This window comes from Tenrec ecaudatus, chromosome 3 (genome assembly GCF_050624435.1).
Source record: "Tenrec ecaudatus isolate mTenEca1 chromosome 3, mTenEca1.hap1, whole genome shotgun sequence".
NCBI lineage: Eukaryota > Metazoa > Chordata > Mammalia > Afrosoricida > Tenrecidae > Tenrec > Tenrec ecaudatus.
This window is the reverse complement of record NC_134532.1, coordinates 40828798-40850934: the sequence shown is the minus strand read 5'-3', so window position 1 is coordinate 40850934 and position 22137 is coordinate 40828798.

Below are 22137 nucleotides of genomic sequence, written 5' to 3'. Positions count from 1 at the left end.
TCTGGGTTTTTTTCCCCCCTTTGTGGAGTTATTGATTTTTCCCTCAAATTTTGTGCCCTAAGTTCATTTTTTTACGTTTCTGTTAATTTTTTTCATTTTTCTTCATTATTATTTTGTAAGACTTCTTGCTTTGCTCTTGTTTTTCTTTTGAATTAGCTTTATCTTTTCTTTTTCTTCTTCATCCTTTCCATATTACTTGAGAATTTTGTTAATAATTATATGATTCCAGACAATAATATTGGCATAGAAAATATTCTATAGATCATTCTAAGGGAAATTTATTGAATAAATATGCATTTTTGAGTATTCATTAGGATGAAAAGTTTCAAGATACATCAGAGGGTGTGAAGAAAAATTCCACTCAGCATGAGAATATTTTTTTGCATTAACTATTTCTAACTTTGACAACAAATGGCCCTAGTTAGTTTCCTGGAGTGTAAACTGAGATCTCATCTATACCTATTATTCTGAAGTCTGCCTTTGGATCTCTGGTGACAGACAGACAAAGCCCATTCCAATGAAGAGAAGGCAAATGCCAATGCAGGAAGTTTCCCAAGAGTCACTGTGCATGGTATCCCTAGAAAGGTGCTGACAAGGTGGTGAAACCACAGCTTCTGAGAGGAAATCATCACTGACTTCATTCCCTGGCATCTGCTGAAAACGGCCTAAAGAACATTTTGAGAAATTAGTTTGCAATTTCCTCCCCTTGTGACATATTTACTATCCTTTGGAATCAAAGCTGTCCTTCCAATGAGTGCTCCCTTCATTGTGACTCCAATGAGTGATCTTACTAATGACTCCGCCCACCAGACAGGTCATTCCAGTTCACCTGTTCCCAGTGTCAGGAGTCTCTCTATGTTTGGAACCCTGGTTTCTGCATACAGGGAGACAATGGATAGCAAGCATCACTAAGGACAGATCACAAATTTAGCCCCAGAAGTCACCACAATTCTTTTCTCAGACATAGAGATCATTAGTCATTCACTGCACGATTCACTGCCAACAGTGCACAGGGAGCAAAACAGAAGGAAATCTTCACAGACCTGACCCTGGGCGAGAGTAGGCCACTGAGCTCGGTACATTTGAAATCATGCATTGCGTGCATGAATCTGGCATGCCTGTATTTTATTGTCAAAGGTTTTGAGTAATGGATAGGGTGAGAATTACCATGATAACCTGTTTTTCAAGAAGGAAACTGGGTTCTATAGGAAGGCAATGAAATATTAGAGTAACTTTAATATTTGTAGTGTGAACAGATAATGCTAGTTCCTCCTTTCAAGTTGGCATTGAGGAGAAAATTTAGAGAGTAATAAATTCTACATTATAAATCTGGCTAGATCAGAGGATATACATAGGCACAGATAGCAACTGGAAACACAGGGAATTCAAGGCAGATGACACCTTCTGGACCAGTGGTGAGAGTGGTGATTCCTGAAGGGTGGAGAGAATGTGGGGTAGAAAGGGGTAACTGATTACAAGAATCTAGGTATAGCCTCCTCCCTGGGGGATTGACAGCAGAGAAAACTGTGGGGGGAGATGTCGGACAGTGTAATGTATGACAAAATAATAATTTATGAATGATGAAGGGTTAATGAGGTAGGGAGAGTGGGGAGGGAGGGGAAAATGAACAGCAGATACTAAGGGCTCAAGTCGAATGCAAATGTTGTGAGAATGATGATGGCAACACATGTACATATGTTCTTGACACAATGGATGTATGTGTGGGTTATGATAAGAATTGTACGAGCCCTCAGGAAAATGATTAAAAAAACAAAACAAAAACTGTCCGTGGACATGCTGAGAGCTGAAAGAGGGAAGGAACTCTGAGTCCTCCTTGTCATCCATCTCTGCCTGTCTAGTGCTGGGGATGTGTACTCAGTGAGTCCTGTGCGCCCCCTGCTGCCCAGTGTCTTCCTTGCAGGGAAGTTTGTGTCTGGGCTCACACTGACTTCCCCTCACTGTGTTTCCCTTGCACAGTAATACACAGCTGTGTCCTCAGCAGTGACCGAGCTCAGCTGCAGGGAGAACTGATTCTTAGATGTGTCTCTAGTGATGGAGAGCCGGCTTTTGAGGGATGGGTCATAATTTTTACCGCCATTATAGCATATGAGTCCCATCCACTGCAGACCCTTCCCTGAGGGCTGGCGGATCCAGTGCCAGCAGTAACCACTGCTTGTGATGGAGAAACCAAAAACAGTGCAGGTGAGTGACAGCTTCTGGGAGGGCTTCACCAGTACTGGACCCGACTCCTGAAGCTTCACCAGGCACAAGACGCTGCAGAAAAAAAACCAGATGGTCCACGTCAGTCACTTGAATTCAAAACAATTCCCAAAGACCCAGGGCAGATATCTGAATCTCCACCTTGGGGAACTGTTATCAGGCACAGGAGAACACACAGAAATAGCATCTTTAGACCACAGCTCTGCTTTCCCAAGAGACCTACAGCCCTGTCTGTAGAGAACTGATAGCTTTCCCGGCCAAGGGTGAAATTTACCCTAGTGCCAGAAGAATGATTGCATGTAAGGGAGCCCTGTCCTTATAAACAGATAGTAATAGAGCCCATGCTAGGGTAGCTCTTTGTTTGAACTCATATGCATGTTAGTCTACAGAGAGAGAGAGCACTTGACCTAAGCAGTGTGTATTAAAGATCAAAGGAAAACCAAGTATTTCTGAGCTCAGTGTTCTCTCCCTCCAGCCCCTCAACGTCTCTGCCCTGCCTTGGGCTCCTGTATGTCCTGTGCCCCAGAGAGTGGACAGGATATCATTTGTTGAAAACGTCAGGTGGACACCAGGGTATCGTCATCACCCACAGTCTCCAAACATCTTTTCTTTCTACTTCAACACTTCCGTATCAACCTCCTCAAAGTGTTCAGGGGTTTTCTTTGGGCCACTGCCATCACCAACACCAGCACTCCTACAAACAACACATCTCAGGTTTTGATAACTAGGGCCAATCTCAGTGTAAATAAAGAGATTCAAGTGACATAGGGTCTCAGGGAGGAGGTTTCCAACTGGGGAATGTGGGCCCCAGAAAAGAATAGTTTCAACTTTGTAACTTCTAACTGATGCAAGACTGAGATGACAGTCCCTTGGTTTGCCAGAGCACATGCAACATTAGGGCAAAACTAGTCAGGAGTTCAAGGATAAATACATAACAGAGAAGCGAGTGAAAATTTAAGTCACCAGGGGTGCAGAATAAGAATAATGATATTTCAGGTTCTGAACAAAAAGACACCCACTTGAGACCCAACAGGCACCCTGGGTTAAAATAAGGTCCAACCAGGCACTAGTCCTGATCCTGAGCAGGAGCTGGAAATAAAGGAGGGAAGGCAAGGGACGGATTAAAGGGTAATCACCTGTAATACTTCAGCATTATTATTAAATCAATGTAATTTATACTCCAGGAGCCTTCCTTATTGGAATCTCTATCCTTTGGTGAGTCCAGAAAATTAGGGGTTCTCAACCTTCCTAAGGCCACGTCATCACCCACAGTCTCCAAATATCTTTTCTTTCCACACCAACACTTACTGTTGTTTTTTTAAAACATTTTATTAGGGGCTCATACAACTCTTATCAAAATCCATACATATACATACATCAATTGTATAAAGCACATCTTTACAATCTTTGCCCTAATCATTTTCAAAGCATTTGCTCTCCACTTAAGCCCTTTGTATCAGGTCCTTTTTTTTCCCCCTCCCTCCCCACTCCTGCCTCCCTCATGAGCCCTTGATAAATTTATAGATTGTTATTTTGTCATATCTTGCCCTATCTGGAGTCTCCCTTCCCCCCATTTCTCTGCTCTCCATCTCCCAGGGAGGACGTCACATGTAGGTCCTTGTAATCGGTTCCCCCTTTCCAACCCTCTCACCCTCTACTCTCCCAGTATTGCCCCTCACACCCCTGGTCCTGAAGGTATCATCCACCCTGGATTCCCTGTGCCTCCAGCTCCTATATGCACCAGTGTACAACCTCTGCTCTATCCAGTCTTGCAAGGTAGAATTCGGATCATGGTAGTTGGAGGGAGGAAGCATCCAGGATCTAGGGGAAAGCTGTGTTCTTCATCGGTATTAATTACATCGCACACTGACTGACTCATCTCCTCCCCTAAACCCCTCTGTGAGGGGATCTCCAGTGGCCAACAAATGGGCTATGGGTCTCCACTCTGCACTTCCCCCTTCATTCACTATGGTAAGATTTTTTTTTTATGATGCCTTATCCCTGATCCCTTTGGCACCTCGTGATCACACAGGTGTGCTTCTTCCACGTGGGCTTTTTTGCTTCTGAGCCAGATGGCCGCTTGTTCACCTTCAAGCCTTTAAGACCCCAGACACTATCTCTTTTGATAGCGGGTACCATAAGCTTTCTTCACCACATTTGCATGCACCTGTTTGTCTTCGGCGATGGTATCATGGAGGTGTGCAACCAATGATATGATATTTTGTTCTTTGATGCCATATAACTGATTCCCTCATAAAATTATTTTCATTGCTACTTTATAACTATCATTTTGCTACTGTTATGCATCAGGAGAAACATGTGAAAGGGTCGTTCAACCCCTAAAGGGGTCGTGACCCACAGGTTGAGAACTTTTCCAGATGAAGGCAGAATAAACCCGGGGTGGATTGGGTGAAGTTGCTGTGGGAGGTGTTCTTAGGAAACACTTGGCACCTCTGGGAACGCCTTGCACACACAGACACACATGCACACAGGTGAACACATGAAAATATTAGCAAAGAAGAACCTAAAATGTATGCACAGAGAATTCAAAAGCCAAGTGAAGTAAGAGACCATGTATAATATTTAACTTACAATAAGGGCTCATCCAAAAACCCAGAGCTTAGCACCTTGATCTGCATGTTCGTTGCATTTATAAAATCTAATACTTGGTGACACTTTTTTCCCAGTTAATCTCATTTATCAAACAAGGTTTTTCAACAGTAAATAAACTCTTTTCAAACTTCATTGTTCATTGTTCAACCATAACCACCCTTAAATATTATAAATGAGCTCTCTCTCTCTCTCTCTCTCACCTCTCTCTCTTCCTCCTTTCAGTGTAGACTGCTTAAATTTTTTCACGTTTGTAATTTATGAATACTAAGAGGGCACTACACCATCGCCACAGGGCATAATTACAAATGAAAGCAAATTAATTAATTATAAAGATTGTTTAGCTTAATTTTGTCTCCTTAATTATGTGTATCTTATTTGGAGATAAATAGAATGAATGGGATTAACAATGAATGGTAATTTTTTATCACCATTATTTGCAAAAGTCTGCCTGGGCACACAGAGAAGACAGTAAGGCCAACATCAGCTTGAGAAATGATGTCCACTCACTGGAGAGTACATCGTCAGAGGACCATGCTGGGGATACATGGTGTGGAGTGAGGCTGGTCTGACCCCCACCTCCCTCCACAATGGGGTGAACCAATAAGGGAACAGAACAGGTCAGCAATGGGAGCGAAGCCAAACCATAAAGCCCCTGAGGAGCCACAAAAGTAGACTTCAGGCTAGGAGGAGAAGTTCCCTAAACTCCCCAGAACCGGCAGGGAGAGAGTCATAAAGGTCAGCGAACAGACCTGGGATTATATATGTTTTTAGGGTTGGGGTTTTTTTTGTGCTAGTTTTTCTACCCTTTATAATTCAATCTATTCTTTTTTTTTTGTTTCGGCTTTTGTTGTTTTGCCTACCCATATAGACAATGGTTCTGGAGGGTCTTGGTTCTGGACGGTGGGGAAGGGAGTGCTTATCAAACAATTCCATAGGTAGAGGAACAATTAGGGAGTTAAATCAATAATGAGGAGGACTTAGAGATTCTGGGGGTGTTGGAGCAATAGCAATTTAGCTGAGAGGCATTACTATGAGGCAGAAAAGGTGTGAGTGTGATGGTAGGACAGGGGGAATGTAAAACGAAATACAGAAAAGATCTAGGAAGCAAAACTATCGATAGAGGTATAAACATAATGGTGTACATATATAAATATATTAATTCATAGAATAGGGATATGGACTTATGTACATATAATTGTATGGCCATACATTGAGGAAGTGGATGGACTTTGGGCTTCTTTCTGGTCCAGCCCTCCCTCAACACCAGATCACTTTGTTCTAACAACATGGCATTTTACTGTATTGTTATTTAAGTTCAAGTTAATTGGGTACAAACATAACAATGGTTGAGAGACAACAATTAATAATACATTCTATGAGTCCAGTAATATTCTGATAACAGGGTCAGATAATGATACTTCAAGAAAACTGTAGACCAATATTGATAATGGAGCTACATGAAATTTTTTTTTTAATATTAGGAACTGAGTCAGACAAATAACTTGAACTTAAATAACAATACAATAAAATGGTTCCCAAATAACTTGAACTTAAATAACAATACAATAAAATGGTATTTATTCATAACTGCCAGAATCTGCACCTTTGAAAGTCTTACAATTAGGCTAGAAGTGTCTCATGGAATTTTATTTATTTTATATATTTTTATTAAATATTTTATTGGGGGCCCTTACATCTCTTATCACAATTCATGTAGTCATCCATTGTTTCAAGTAGATTTGTACAGGAATTAACAAGACTAAAAATAGCATTGACCACACATGCTAATGATCCTCAGAAATCAGGATGGTGACATGTTGTCTCATGTACTTTGAATATGTTATCAGGAGAGATCCATCTTGGGAAAATGATATCATGCCTGGTAAAGTAAAAGGGCAATTGAAAAGAGGAAAAGCCTTGTGAGGGACTGGATCATTGGTTGCAGCAATGGGCTCAAACATAAAATCCACCGTGAGATGGAGCAGGACTTGGGAGTGTTTCATCTGATTGTACCTAGGTTCTCTGTGAGCTGAAACCTACTTGAGGGCAACTAACAACAACAACAACACACTATCCACTTTGTCCAAGTCTCTCCTGTTTCCAATCTTCCCCATCAGCTAAATCCTGTCCTTGATCTTACTTACATGACTGGTTAGCCTAGCAGGGGGTGAGTTCAGTTCTGGACATGAAAGTGACCAAAAGCAATTCCTTGAGGGTCTTATTTGTGAGTCTGAGTTTGGGTCCCCATTTTTCTCCCACTCTCTCCAGGACTTTCTAAAGGGATTCCTTTTGGAGCACTTGGTAGCGGTGGCTGTGCACATCCCGTTCTGCTGATCAATCACTAATTTTAGGTGATCAACCCAATGGGAAGTGGCTTGTATAACCAAGGGAACCTTTTGGACTCTAGTTGCATGCTATAGTGGGTGGATCTACAATGAATGAACAAACCCCTGTTTGTGAAGAGGGTATAAGTTGGGCTGTTACTTTAAGACTAGCAGTTTGGAACCACCTATAACACCACAGGAGAACGAATGAGCGTTCTACTCCAGCAAAGATTTTCATTCTTGGAAACACCAGGGAAGTTCTCCCCTGTCCTATAGTATCTATGTGAGTCTGTATTGACTCGATGGCAATGAGGTTTTTATGGTGGAGGTTGGGGAAAGGTAGATTAATGATTTATCCACAGAAATAGGAAACCTCACATGAAAGCAGGTGTAGTAGCTACATAGTTTCATTTCAACTTGGGAAATAAGTCTAGGGGTAGAGGTTAGCCTGTTAATCAGATCACAACTTGATGATGCCTTCTGGTGGGCATGACCTTCTCATATGTAGATTCTGGGAATTTCTACTCTTTTTCCCTGGAGCTGGGCTACCCTCTCTTTCTGCTTCACCTTCCTGCTCTTGAGTCACTTGGAGAGCTGGAAGAGCCACACGGAGACCCATGCCAGCACTAAATGCTTCTACCACCATTGGATACATAAGACTTTTCACCCACTGGCCTGTGGTCTTCCTGTATTTGTCATCATTGCATGTGCTGTGTGAGTCTGAAGAGGATATATGGACTAGAATCAGACATATTTAGAGTTGATCTGGACTGGATGAAATGTTTTCTTGTTATCTATTAGTCATTGATGTAAATCTCTTTCTTACACATATTTGAATGACCCTGAATTTGTTTCTCTAGTCTACCCAGTGTAACACAGCAAGTTTTTCCAGAGAAGTCACCGTTTAGTTGCAAAACCTACGCTTAGTTTCCCCAGATCTAAGGATAAGGTGGCTCTAGCAGAACTGGGAACATAAATCAGTTTAATTCAGAAAATATTGGCTGATAAGTGACATTTGTGGATTCCTGATAAAGTCAGGTGACAGTTTTCTGTACAGTCTGGGGAACTATCTGACCATATTGGGAAATGTAACCGAGTGTTACAAATCACCTTTCTCTATTTTCAGCCAGGAACTTTGGAATCTGACTTGAACTTTCATAAAGGAATTCCCAAGTATAACAGGCATGAAAGAAGCACAATCTTTATGGATGCAAGTTAATCGGGAAATAGTTCACTTTGATCTTTCCCAAAAAGGCCGGAAGTGGCAGTGTCATAGTCCAAACTTCAGCTCATCGCAAGTGTCCGCTGTCCCATTCTCTACTTGAGGTGTCAGAGAAGCTCCTACAGCTTGAGCACCCTGTTGCCGGCGCTCACAGGTGGGAGGTGCTGGTCTCCAGGATATGCGTGTGGGCGGAGGCTATTTTGGTCTGGCTGACTAGGGTGAAAGCGCCCCTTTTCTCCCCCAGGAGCCCTGCCAGGGCTTCTCTTGGTGAGAGGTGGGCGGTCGTCCCCGAGGCCGGTCCTATTTCCCCGCTTTAGGATTGGTTGGGGTTCATGGTGGGTGTCTCTGTTGGAGAAAGGAGGTCCCAGCTGGGCTTTGGGGCTTTGGGGTTCCCTGAACCTCTCTTTGCGTTTCTCCTAAGCCCCCTCCCTTGGGTAGGCACTGAATCATAAACCATATAGATTCCTAGTGGGACTCTGTGAGATGAAGAACCCTGGATCACAATAGGAAAGCAGACTTGAAACTCCCTCTCCAAATGCTCCTGAGTCAGAATCCTTCCTTCTTTTCAGGCCCTTACAGACCCTGCATGGGCAGTTTGTATCTATACTCCCACTGACTTCCCTCAATGTGTCTTCCCCACCATAATACATGGACATGTGATTGACTTTCAGACTGTCCATTCGCTGATACAGGTGTGCTTGGCAATGTCTCTGCAGATGCTACACCAGCCTTCACAGAATCTGTTTAATATGTGATAGCCACAGTACTAATATAGAACATCCACTGTAGGCCTGGAGCATAGCTGATACTAAATTGACAAATGGAAAAACTAGAAAAAGTGAATCTAGAGATTGCACAGTAGAATCTCAAAGACATCTTATGCTCCCTCAAGTCTCCTTCAGACTCAACCAGTTGCACATTACAGTTGATACTTTCAAAGACAGTATATGCTGCACATGAAAAGCATCACATATATCCACTGTCTCCCACTATTACCCACTCACAGTAATTGCTCTCAATATTATTACTTGTTAAAATAGCTGCCTGAAAACCTCTGATCAGCACAGACTACATGATGACTGTATATTCATACAAATTGATGAATGGGAAACATGTACATTGTGGTATACCAAAGATCTTCTCCCAGAGCTGTACGGTGGGGAGTGGGGTGTGTATTAGTCCAGGTAGACTAGAGAACCAAAATCTATAGAAACTCATATATGTAAGACAGATTTTTATATAAAGGGTAATTGTACATTAAGAAAGCATCCCAACCCAGTCAAGTCCAAGCCCATAAGTCTGATACCAATCTATGAAACCCTCTTCAGACTCAGGAAACACATGCAGTGATGCTGAATGCAGGACGATCACAGGCCTCTGGGTACAAAGTCTCTGATTCCAGTGGCATTGTAAGCATCTCAGTGCTGGCAGGGGTCTCCATGTGGCTTCTCCAGTCCCCAGAGCATGGTGTCTATCGGCTTAGTGTCATGTGTCTTGTCAGTAGAGGCTCTCCATGGGAGTGAGCAGTGAGAGAGAGGTGTCTCCCACCTCCAAGGAAGAAATACCAGATTTCCCTGAATTCTCAGGAGAAGGCCATGCACACACAGAGGCCTCATTTTCTACAAAATGATTGCCAGGCTAGACTACATCCCTTCTTTCCTAATCCTCAATTTGACACCAGATTATGTAACTGCAGAAGGAGGGGCTCTATTTGCATATCCTCATATTGTACAGCAACAATTATGGCTGGATATTTTCAGAATCCTCACTGCCCCACTATGCACATAAAGGACTATCCTAGAGGGATTCAATGGGAATAATATTTGGGAATGATTTCCTGTTATGTGATTGTGATATGCAGAATACAGTCTTCTTCATATTATTACATAAACCATAAATTATTTATACATAGATGATTTAAGACAGTATGTATGGTTATTTGCTTAGCTTATTTTACTCAAGTTATTTCTTCTATGTGACAAAAGACACACATGTTTATGTCTAGCATCATTAATTTATTTTAATGCTCAATACCTTAGAGAATTAACACATGTATACCACAATTTATTTATCTGTTTTTAGACATTTTGGTTGTTTCTAGTTTCTGGTTTTTGTAATGAAAGCTACTGCTTGGTTGAAACAAAAAAGAGAGGAGAAAAAAGCATTCAGAAATCACTGTACAAATTATGGTCATTCTGTAAACTTTTCTTCAACACAATTGTAAAATTAGTAATATTTAAAACAACAACATCAAATATTGTGTTTTTAGTGAGAGAGTTCCCATTAGGGTGGAAAAAGTGCAAGGTCTTAAGTTGGCTGGATTAGATGTCTTGGGTGACATTTAAATTGCATAAAGGCTGGCCCAAAATATTTAATAAGTTGTTTAAGGTTTCTTATGTTAAAGTGAATAGCATGTCCCAAAACCACTGACTAAGGAGAACACATTATTATTATTGCAAAACATCCCCTTAAGATGTAGGTCATAAACAAAAACTGATTCCCCTCTCATACCTTGATGGTGGCTAAGGTTGCAGGAAAGTAATCACTGCCCAAATGGAACCATACGACCTCTCCTGACACGTAACAGAATAAAATGACCGAACGGTATAAATTCATAAAAGTTTATATCTAATCACCACAAACCAGAACAAATCTGAAATTATGTCCAGAACCAACTCTCTTTGCATGTTTAAGTATGAAGTCTTCGACCTGAAGAGGAAGAACATAAAAATTTGCAGCTGAAGTACTGGTGAAAAACGTTTGCAGCAACTTGGATGAACAACTTGGAAGAAAAGGTATTCTCTCCCATGGGAAAGGACCGGCATAGCTGCTGGACCTATAGTACCTTTGCAGGAGGCAAATGATGAGGGCAATGAATGCATAGATGCGTTTTACACAATTGATGTATGTCAGGATTGTGATAAGAGTTGTATGAGCCCCTAATAAACCGTTAAAAAAAAACAAACCCATATCGCAGATCCAGGTTCAGAATGCCTGCCTAGGAATGAGGCTCAGTCAAGAGAGCAGAGAAATGCCCCGTGGCCCAAATCCTGGCACAACCGTGACCATCATCCAGTAAAAATAAGAGCAGGGTGCATCAGGGAAGTTGAAATCAGCATTGTCTTAGGGAGAGTGCAAGTGGAGACAAAACCATACAGAAAGCTAAAATTGAGGCTTTATAGAGAAATCTAATAACTTTAGTAGTTTTAATAAAACATAACTTTAACTGTGATGGACATTGCATATAGTTAATTACAAGTGGATCTCTGTCTATATATTCATAAACCTTGCTGACAAAAGTCTAGCAGGAGTTAGGTCATAATCATTCCACAAGGGAAACATCATATATATACAATATGTTGATATGGATGGTCCTATTGAACATATCCATCTATCCAACAAAAGTGATGGGTAACACAAAAGAGTAAGAAAAGAGACATAATTAATAACAACATCAAAATGAGATTCACACTTGACACACAGAGATGGATACTAGAAACTTAGGAAGCTCAAACTAAATGTGATGACTACATTAAGAGATCTAAAGGAAAATGTCAATAAATGTGTTATAAACAGTAATATAAACAAGGTCACAACAAAGGTGACCTAATAAAAAGAAAAACATAACATGGAAATTTATTGTTTGAGACAATTCTAATAGAAAAATAGAGAACATTTTTAGAAAATAATATAAAACCTGTTTAAGAAAACAAAGAACACACCAAAGAGTAGATCATGGGGCTCAGTGCAGCTCAGATCCCTTTCTTCAACTTGACTCCTGGAATAACACTGATTTCTCCCTGCCTCATTTCACTGTGATAAGTGATATATGCTAATGGCCTGGTCAGCAAGGGAGGTCAGCGCTAAATGAATTTGACTATGAAAGGGGTCACTGGTGATATGTACTCAAGATATCAGGGAAGGAGTATAGTCTGTGCTCTCACCATTCCATCATATACCAACCCATGGATGAATTCAGAGAATCTAGAGACAGACAGTCACACTTGACACAGAGACGGATACTATATGCCTGTCAGTTTCACAAGTCCTGGTCCAACTCTTGTAGCTGCATCTGGAGACAGTGAGCCAGGTGCGCAGAAAAGGCATTCCCAAATCTTCATGTTTTAATCCCCTGAGCCCCTGACCTCTGAGAGCTGTCCCCAAGAAAATGAGGAAACCAAAATATTCTTGGGAACAAAGTCTGTGATTCCCGGGTGTATTATTCAAAGTGAGTACGACATAAACTAAATAATATATTATGAGACTCTATCTGATGTACTGTGTGGAGATTTACATGTGATGGTACTTTTGTAATAAAGTTAAAAAGAATTCATCTGCAATGAGAATGTTGACTGTTTCTTTAGAGAACACAGGTCTGTCCATGACTTCTCCATTCTCCAAGCCCAAGGTCCAGTTTTTCCAGGCCACAGAAAATGATGAGGAAGATGGTTGAGGAGGGAGACATGGTTTAGGACTGAGAATGAGTTTGGTAATAAAGGCAGAGATCCTCTACTCTCAGGGACATATATATTTATAAGATACAGCAAATCCTAGGACATTTAAATCATCAGATATGTATTTTTGTTTCTGAATTAGATTACGATAATATTATTAGATATTCAAAAGTTTGGAGATGAGCTAAATCTAGTAATCTCAGAGAATTCAGCCCAAAGTGGTTCCAATTCAATGATTGCTGTAAATGAGAATGGCTTTTGTGAGTCACTACAAAGGAAGACATTTTCTTCGACAATATACTGCTATGTCTACTCAAAAGTCATTCTAGTGTGGAAAGAGAACATGGGACCCTAAAGCAATTTACCTTTGTCACAGGAAATTACTTCTTACCCAGAAGTCCATCATTAATAATGTTATTCACACCTAATCTTCAATCTTGTATGGAATCTTATATTGAAATATTGAAAATTCCCCACCTAAGGTTGTGTGTCACTAGACAATGGAAATGTTACTGATATCATACAATAAGCTAGTAACAATGCCACCAGAAGTAGGGTGAGGTGATTAACAGTACAAATGTGGAACCCTGGGTGAAAGCAGAAACTGTGTGTTCACACTCCGTGGGATTTTGAAGGTGAAGGTACAACATGTGACATGAAGAACTGAATGATGCCATTCAGCCATAGAGATCTCCTTGAATCCAGCATTTGCACAGACAAGTAGTGTCTGTCTTGGCCATCGTGATTTAAAACTTCTGGAGGAGAGACAGATACAAAATATTAGTACCAAGGTAATAAAAGACAATTGGTGAGTTTATGGGTTTGCAAATGAGATTACAGAAAAGACCCAATAAATGAGGCCACCATGGTTAAAGAAAACAACAAAGATGCAGAGGGCTTAAGTGAAGAGCAAATGCTTTGAGAGAGATTAGGGCAAAAAAATGTATGGATGTGCTTTGTACCATTGATGTATGTATATGTGTGGATTGAGATAAGAGTTGTATGAACCCCTAATAAAATGTTAAAAAAAAGAAAACAACAAACCCAAAAAGTATGTGTCATTTGAAGAAGCAATTCAATAAAAATAGGCTGACTGATGAGATTTTGACCAAAGGATTGTCCTCACAAAGTATGATGGAAGAATATATTGTCAAACTTTCAGCCAGTCATACAACACTTAGTAGCGATGTTTACCTGATCAGAGAATGTTTACTGAGAGTCATCAGAACTCTGATGCAGGGAACCCCTGACAGAGGCATTTCCTGTCCTTAAGGCACGGGCTGTTTGTTCCTGTAGGACAGATTATATTCTCCTTTTACAATATAACTGTTGAATTAGCAGATATCAAAAGTAGGCACAGAATTATCATTTTTAAGTTAGAGTGATTCCCTAGGGTAACTGTGAGATTTAGAAGAATCCCTAGATCACCCCAAGAAACCAGCCTTGAAGCTGTAGCTGCACCTGCTCCTGGGGCTGGTCCTGTGCTCTGTGGGTCCTGAGCGCCCCCTGGAGACCAGTCTCGACCCTTGAGGGGAGGTTTGTGTCCGGGCTCTCACTGATTTTCTCTAACTGTGTCTCTTGCAGAGTAATACGTGGCCGTGTCCTCGGGTTTCAATCGGTCCATTTGAAGATAGGGGGTGTTCTTGGAGTTGTCTCTGGAGATGGTGAATCTACCCTTTACAGAGTCTGTGTAGTATGTAGAAATACCAGAATTACTAATGCGTGCGACCAACTGCAGGCCCTTTCTTGGAGCCTGGCGCACCCAGCTCATCCAGTAGCTACTGAAGGTGAATCCAGAGGCTGCATATGAGAGTCTCAGGGACCCCCAGCATTTCTCAGATCACCCCCAGACTCCACCAGTTGCACTTCACGCTGGACACCTGAAAACACAGAGGCACCGTGATTAGATGACACACACATATAAAAACGGGACTCAATTACACACACACAGAAGGGTCTGCAACAATTACCATGTAAAATGGCCAAAATGAAAGCCAAGGTTGGTCCAAAATTCATGATGTGTCCTGTGCACTAGCTCCTGGGCACAAATGGAAACAGCAGAGGTCCCAAAGACTGGGCTGTCCTCTGAGATTTCCCACATCAAGGTCTGTGGCTGGTTTATGAGCAGGCAGGGAACTGCATTTGCATGTCCCCTGATATTTAGAAGCAGAGTTGTAGAAAATATTAGCAAGAGTTCTCCCTCTGACTCAGAGAAACAAGCACTCTCAAAGGACAAGGGAGCTTTAAATAGGTACTTTACCAAGCATTGCTTTAATTTTTATATATTACCAAATATATTTTAAAGTAGTTTCAATTTATAGACTCTATATTACACACACACCAACCTTTGTGACACGAGAGCTCACAATGCATTCTCTATCGTCCTTAAGATGTGGACACACATTATGATAGTGCATGACTCTACTTTCTGTTTCTGTGTGGGAACAGTATTGGTTTTCTTGCCTTCCAAGGAATTTCCATATTTAAGTGATAATTTTAAATTGTGGAAGTGCAGTTGTTAATAAAACATATCTAGAAAACAGGCAGGATGTTTTCCGCTCTCTGGTTTCTGATCTGGGAGATCCAGTCCTCTCCTTCTTTGTCATGATCAGCAAAACTGGATATTTTTCACTTTACTTCATCTTCTAAATGACTCAGTTTTCATAGAATTGGCTTACTTATTGTGTTCCTGATATTTGAGTTCCTTTATTATTATTTTCCCCTATTAAACTATTTTAGGGAATACTCATATTTTGCTATTTTCTGTAGACGGAAATGAGGTAATTAATTTGAGAGTTTTGCTTCTACATTATACGGACGCTTGTTGCTATGAATTCCCCACTAATTTCTCTTCAGTTGAATCCCACTTGTTTTTATGTTGCGCTTTCATTTTCATTCCGTCCAGTACAGCCATATCTAGGATATGAAAATCATTAAATCCATGTCATAGCTATCAATGACCCAAACAGTATTTGTCTCTATCAATGTATGCATCACTCACAGTCACTACTATCAAGTCCATGCAGACACATAGCAGCCCTGTAGGACAGGACAGAATTGCCCCTGAGCACTTCTGGAACTGTAACTCTTTATGGGAGCAGAAAGCCCCATTTTTCTCCTGTGGCACAGCTGGGGGTTTTGAACTCCTCAACTTTCAGTTAGCAGCCTAATGAGTAACCATGACAGCAGAAGGGTTCATGTGTGCATGCACACGCATACTTGCCTGTGTTTATGCGTGCAACATATGAGTGTATGAATGTTGCCATTGATGTTGGGTTTGGGTAAAAAAAAACATGAATTAACAGAGGCTTCTTGAAGAAAATATTTCAGAGGCGAAGGAAACCCTAGATGCAAGAAGTGCCTTGCTCTTCTGCCTCCACCATTACCCCTGCCTGAGAGACCTGACTCCTGTGCTTTGTGCAGCCCATGTGATCCCTATAGACTGATGTCAGTATTGCAGGGAAGGTTGTGCCTGGGATGGCACTGAGTTCTCTCACAGTTCCTCTCACACAGCAATGGACAGCTGTGTCATTGTGGTCATTGAGCTCAGCTGTAGGGAGAACAGCTTGCTGGATGTTCTTATAGAGCTTGAGAGCCAACTCAATTGAGATGGGTCATTTTTTTGTTGTTACTAAGACATATTAATGACTACTCCAATCTTTTCTGCAGGCTTTGGTAGATCCAGCTCCAGAAATATGTAATCTCCAGAGACAGCAAATCTTAAGGATACTCTCTGTAAGGAATGCATCACTCCTGGGCCCAATTCCTGATGCTGTACCTGTCACAGGACACCCAGGGACAGGAGACATAATCAGTGATGATAACTAATGTAAACCTCTTTTATGTTACTAAGAACTCTGCCCACTATGTGATGTCTTTCGCCAAAATTTGAAATTTAACCTGGAAATGAAGCGATGATCTTCATGTTAGAAACCCCAGGAAAAAAACAAACAAATAAACAAGCAGAGTAGCCCCAGGTTTTCCTCAGAAACTTAAAAAATAAAGTCTAATGCCCTCGTCCTCTTCTCAGGGATTGGCCCCATTTATGCAAAACCAGGAGCCATAAACTGAAGATCAGAGCAACTGTTGGGACACAGAAACATAGAGAATATAAAGAAATCCTAATTTCATTAAAATCCCCAATTGAGAGTGGGCATTTATTCCACCCTCTTTTCTCATTACTTGTACTTTCTCTGGTGAGTTCACTCCTCTTTATCCAACCTCTCAGCATCAGTTGGGACAGTGGAACATGTGGGACTACGTTTTGAGACTCAAAGTGGGCAAAGGACATGAATAAGTACTTGACTCAAGGAGACAGTCAAGTTGCCAAGAAACACACAGCAAAGCATATTAACCCACATACTCACTGGTGCTGTTGTTAGACTATGTACACTTGGATTTATCTCTTTCTGGCAATGCAGAGCATGGTTTTATCTATGGCATACACTCAGTCATTCCTCTGTTTGATCCCTTTTTACAAATATGTTAATAAATTGTGTCTACAGCCTTTTTCTTCTTATATTCACCTTTGTTTTAGAAGTCCTAGGAATCCAGCACAATATCCTTCAGGGGCTTACACTCCTGCTTACATATGCAAAGTATGTCAGATGAAGTCCCCCATCCTGGTTTCTTTTTGTTTGTTTGTTTGGTTTTGTTTTTATGTTGTATCTTTATTTATTTAATTATTTATGTATAAATCATTTTATTGGGGGCTCGTACAGCTCTTTTCACAATCAATACAATTCATCCACTATGTCAAGTACATTTGTTGCCATCATGATTTTCAAATCATTTTCTTTCGAATTGAGTCCTTAATATTAGCTCCTTATTTTTCCCTTTCCCCAACTCCCTCCCTCATGAACCCTTGATAATTTAAAAATTCCCCCCACCCCAAGTCTTACACCAATCGCTGTCTCCCTTCACCCACTTTTGTGTTATCCATCCCCCTAGGAAGGGGTTATATGAAGATCATTGTGATTGGTTTTCCCTTATCCTTCTAGTATTTCTATTCTTATTATTGGTCCTGAGGGGTATATCTACCCTGTATTCCCTGTGTTTCCAGCTCTTATCTGTATTCATATACATGTTCAAATCTAGCCAGATTTGTAAGGTAGAATTGTGTCCATGATAGTGGAGAGGAGGAAGCATTAAAGAATTAGAGGAAAGTTGTGTGTTTCATTAATGCTATACTGTACCCTGAGTGGCTCATCTCCTCCCTGCAACAATTCTGTAAAGGGAATGTTCTGTTGCCTACAGATTGGCTTTGGGTTCTCAACTCCTAACTCACCTTCAGTCACAGTGATAATATTTTTTGTTCTTTGATGCCCAATACCTGATCCCATCAACACCTAATTACACAGGCTGGTGTGCTTCATCCAGGTGACCTTTATTGCTTCTGAACTACATGGCCACTGGTTTATCTTCAAGCCTTTAAGACCTCAGATGCTATCTTTTTTGATAACCGGGCATCATCAGCTTTCTTCCCCACATATCCTTATGCACTCATCTGTCTTCAGTGATAGTGTTGGGAAGGTGAGCATCATGGAATGTCAGTTTAATAGAACACAGTGTTCTTGGGTTGAGGAAGTACTTGAGTAGAGGTCCAATGTCAATCAGCTATCTTAAAACTTAACATAAATATAAGGACATAGATCTAGTTCCTTATCATAAAATATAATTATATTTGCATATATACATGCCTGTTTTTCGACCTCTATAAATGTCCTTTGCCTCTCAGTTCTTTCCTCTATTTGTTTTACCTTCCTCTTGTCCCACAATCATGCTTGGCTTCCATTCGGGTTTCTGTAATTCCTCTTGGTTACATTGCCTATGATTAAGTCCCACAATGCATCCTACACCCTTCTCTCCATCCATTTCAGATCACTTCAGAGCAAAGCCAAACAATACAACACAGCAAGACAAAAATATATTACAACAGCAAAGAACCAATGACAACAAAAAAAGCCTATAAATAGTTCCAGGTCTGTTTGTTGACCTTTAGGGGTGTTTCCAGCTGAGTCTGATGGGGTGCCACACTCTGGTCCCTATTCTTGGTATTTCCTGGGGACTTCATTGCTGTGTTTGCCTTGCTGCTCCATTGCATGCCCTTATTGTTTCTCCCCAGTGTGATGGGGTCACACCAGACACAATTCCTAGAGTGTGTCTCCAGTGTTGTCCCTACTAGCCCTGTGGTTCAGTGAAGGAAGTCATGTCTTGTGGTGAGGTCTACCCTATGGTCCTCTCTGTGAATTGGCTACTCTGAGCAGGAATATTATACTTGGAGCTTAGTGAACCAAGCACATTCTGAGTTCTAAAGAGCAATTGGGGTACACTCCTTTCAAGACACATGTGTTTTTTTTTATTTCAGAGGGTTGATATATTCAATATTATTCACAAACACCATAATTTAATTCAGTGATTCTTTCTTAAGTCGTCCTCATTCATTTTCCTCTACTGAGGAAAATGAGCCTATTGAAAATTGTAGGGTTCATGTTAGGTCTCAAATACATTTATTTTCTTTTTTAACATAATCTTGGGTTTATAGCCTGTGTCTTTTTCTCTTTATTCTGTTCTAGAATGTTTACCAAGCACAAGGTGTTCAATTTAATCATGTCTGAAAAAATCTTATATTTTATTGGAATTTTTTAATAGACACAATTTTTGTAATTATGTATGTCTTGAGAGATCTTTCTTCAAACTCACTAATTCAGGCTTCCATTGTTTCAATTGTACTGGTTTGGTGTTTTACTGTGTTATTCAGTTAAACTATTCTGGTGTTTGTCTTCTAGATTTCTGTTTGGAGTTGTTGATATATTCCTAAGTATTTTCCTGTGTTGTTAGATATTTTTAAAATGTTCTTCTATATTTTGCTTTATATTTTTCTTTAGCTTTATCGGTTTTTCCCTACTTTTGTTTAAAGTAGTTGAACATCATGCTTCTAAACTCCATCACATGTAATGCCCTTTTTTCATCTGGAATATCCAGCATCTGTGACAGAGCTTTGGCCACTTGTATTTGCCAATATATATATTTTTTCTCATCTGCACAGAGATTAGCCATTTTTCTGAAACAAGGTATTATTTTAATCTCTATCTCTTTTAGTTGGTCAGTTGGAAATGTACTTGATAGTACTCACTTTGCACTAATTGAAGTTATTGGTGGTTCAAGTGTTAGAGTTATTGCAGGTCCAATCCTATTCAGAGAAGGGATTGATGACTAACTAAAGATAATTTTATTCCCTTCAAGGTCAGAGTCTCAGAATTTCTTCTGTTATTGCCAGGGAGTATAAGCCCACGACAAAAATAGTGCCTTGCAAATCAATTGGTTGTGATTTGAGAGGAATGGGAATATCTGAGAACTCCAGACTGCTTACCATCTTCACCCCAGTGGAGGGACTGGAGATAAACCTTCACTCCAAATGAATGTCAGAACAAAGTCCCTGCTCAATGTAAAGCTTCCCTCTTTGACAGGGAACTGATGTGTGGGATACCTCTTTATAAACCCCAGGGTTGTCTTGGAAACAGTAGAGCCAAATGCTTTTTAGAGGCAAGGATGGGGAGACTTTGTCTCACATACTTTGGACATGTTGTCAGGAGAAGCCAGTGCCTGGGAGAGGACTTCATGAGTGGCAAAGTATAAACCGTTACCATGAAGTTGTTTATAAACCATGTCCATGAAACATGGGGAATGGTGTCATTTTGCTGGTTTCTGATTTGGGAGATTCCAGTTGCTTTTGTTATCATCAAGAAAACTACTTATTCGGGAGATTTGGTGTTACATTAGTCAGCACTGGTACTTGAATGGTGGCCCTTCTCTGGAGGCTCCATTTGTCACTCCAGTTCATCTAAGTTGCAAGATTGGTTCTATTAAAAAAAGGAAACTACTTATTTATCAATTCCTCTTCTCAAAGTTTATGTATAATCTGCATATTTTTGTGTTCCTTCTATTTATTTGAGTTGTTTATATTTATCAGTTCGTGCCCCCACCCCTGCCCTGGTAACCTGTGATATGGCACACTCAGGTTTTCCTAGTTCCATTAGATGGAAATTGAGGGAATTAATTTCAGAGTTTTATTTCTACATTAAACAGGTGTTTGTTGCTACACATTGCCCACTAAGTTTCTTCAATTGAATCCAAATCATTGATTGTTAATGTTGCGCTTTCATTTTAGTTCAATCCAATACAAGCTCCCTGGATATAAAAATCATTAAATACATGTCATAGGTCTCAATGATACCAATATTACTGTATATAAAACATGTAAGCATGTCCACATACAATTTTGTGTGTGCATAAAATCTACAAATGAAGGAATATTGCAATGGAAGAAAAACGTGGCCCTTGTGTAAAAACTAACCTCTGAAAACTTGTGACTAGATGCTACATTGAATAAGATAGTGGCAGAAGATGAAAGCCATTCAGTGTGTGCCTATCGGATGACTTCCTTCTCAAAGTAGAGGAAACCTTAAAGATGTGGTTTGCAGTAAAACACTTGTGACTTTTATTAGCTGATGTAGCACCACTCAAAAGGAGAACCACAGGGAGGTGTTGGATAAGGAGTGCTACAGTGAGAGAACTGCATTTAATGACATGAACTAAAATGTCATTATTGAATGTAACACTGGGGATCTACTTTGTAACACTTCATCAGATCCTTAGTAAAAGTCATTTATTTATTAACATTTTATTGTTAATGAAGTCTCGGGTTATATTCCAGATAATCATTTTAGTATTCAATAACTTATTCAATTTATTGAGCCCTCTAATAGTTTATCCTGCCTACTCTGCTTCTTCTCCCTCTTGCATAATATCATCCCTCCCATGACTCAATATAACACCTCTCCGCCTTCTAACATTACTTTCATTTCCCTCTATGTCCTTCCAAGCTCTATTAACCATAAAAATCTGTTTCACAAAGAAACAAGAATAAAGTATCACGATCTATAATATTTATGGTCAAGAATGTACAACTTAGTAATTCTCCAGCTCAAGCGGGAGGATAACTGCTCTTGGAAAGAAATACCTCACCACACACGTGTCTGCTCCTGAGGCTGGTCCTTCTGCTAGTGTGGCATGGGCACCCCCTGTTGCCCCATCCCTTCACTCTAATGGAGGGTTGTGTATGGGCTTACACTGATTAGCCTTCACTGTGTGTCTTGTACAGTAATACAAGGTTGTGTCCTCAGATTTCAGTCCATTCATTTGAAAATAGGCGATGGTTTTACCACTAGCTCTTGCAAAGGAGAATGTGCCTTTCACAGATGAAGCTTACTCTGTTGTTTGACCATTGGTTTCATTTCTAATA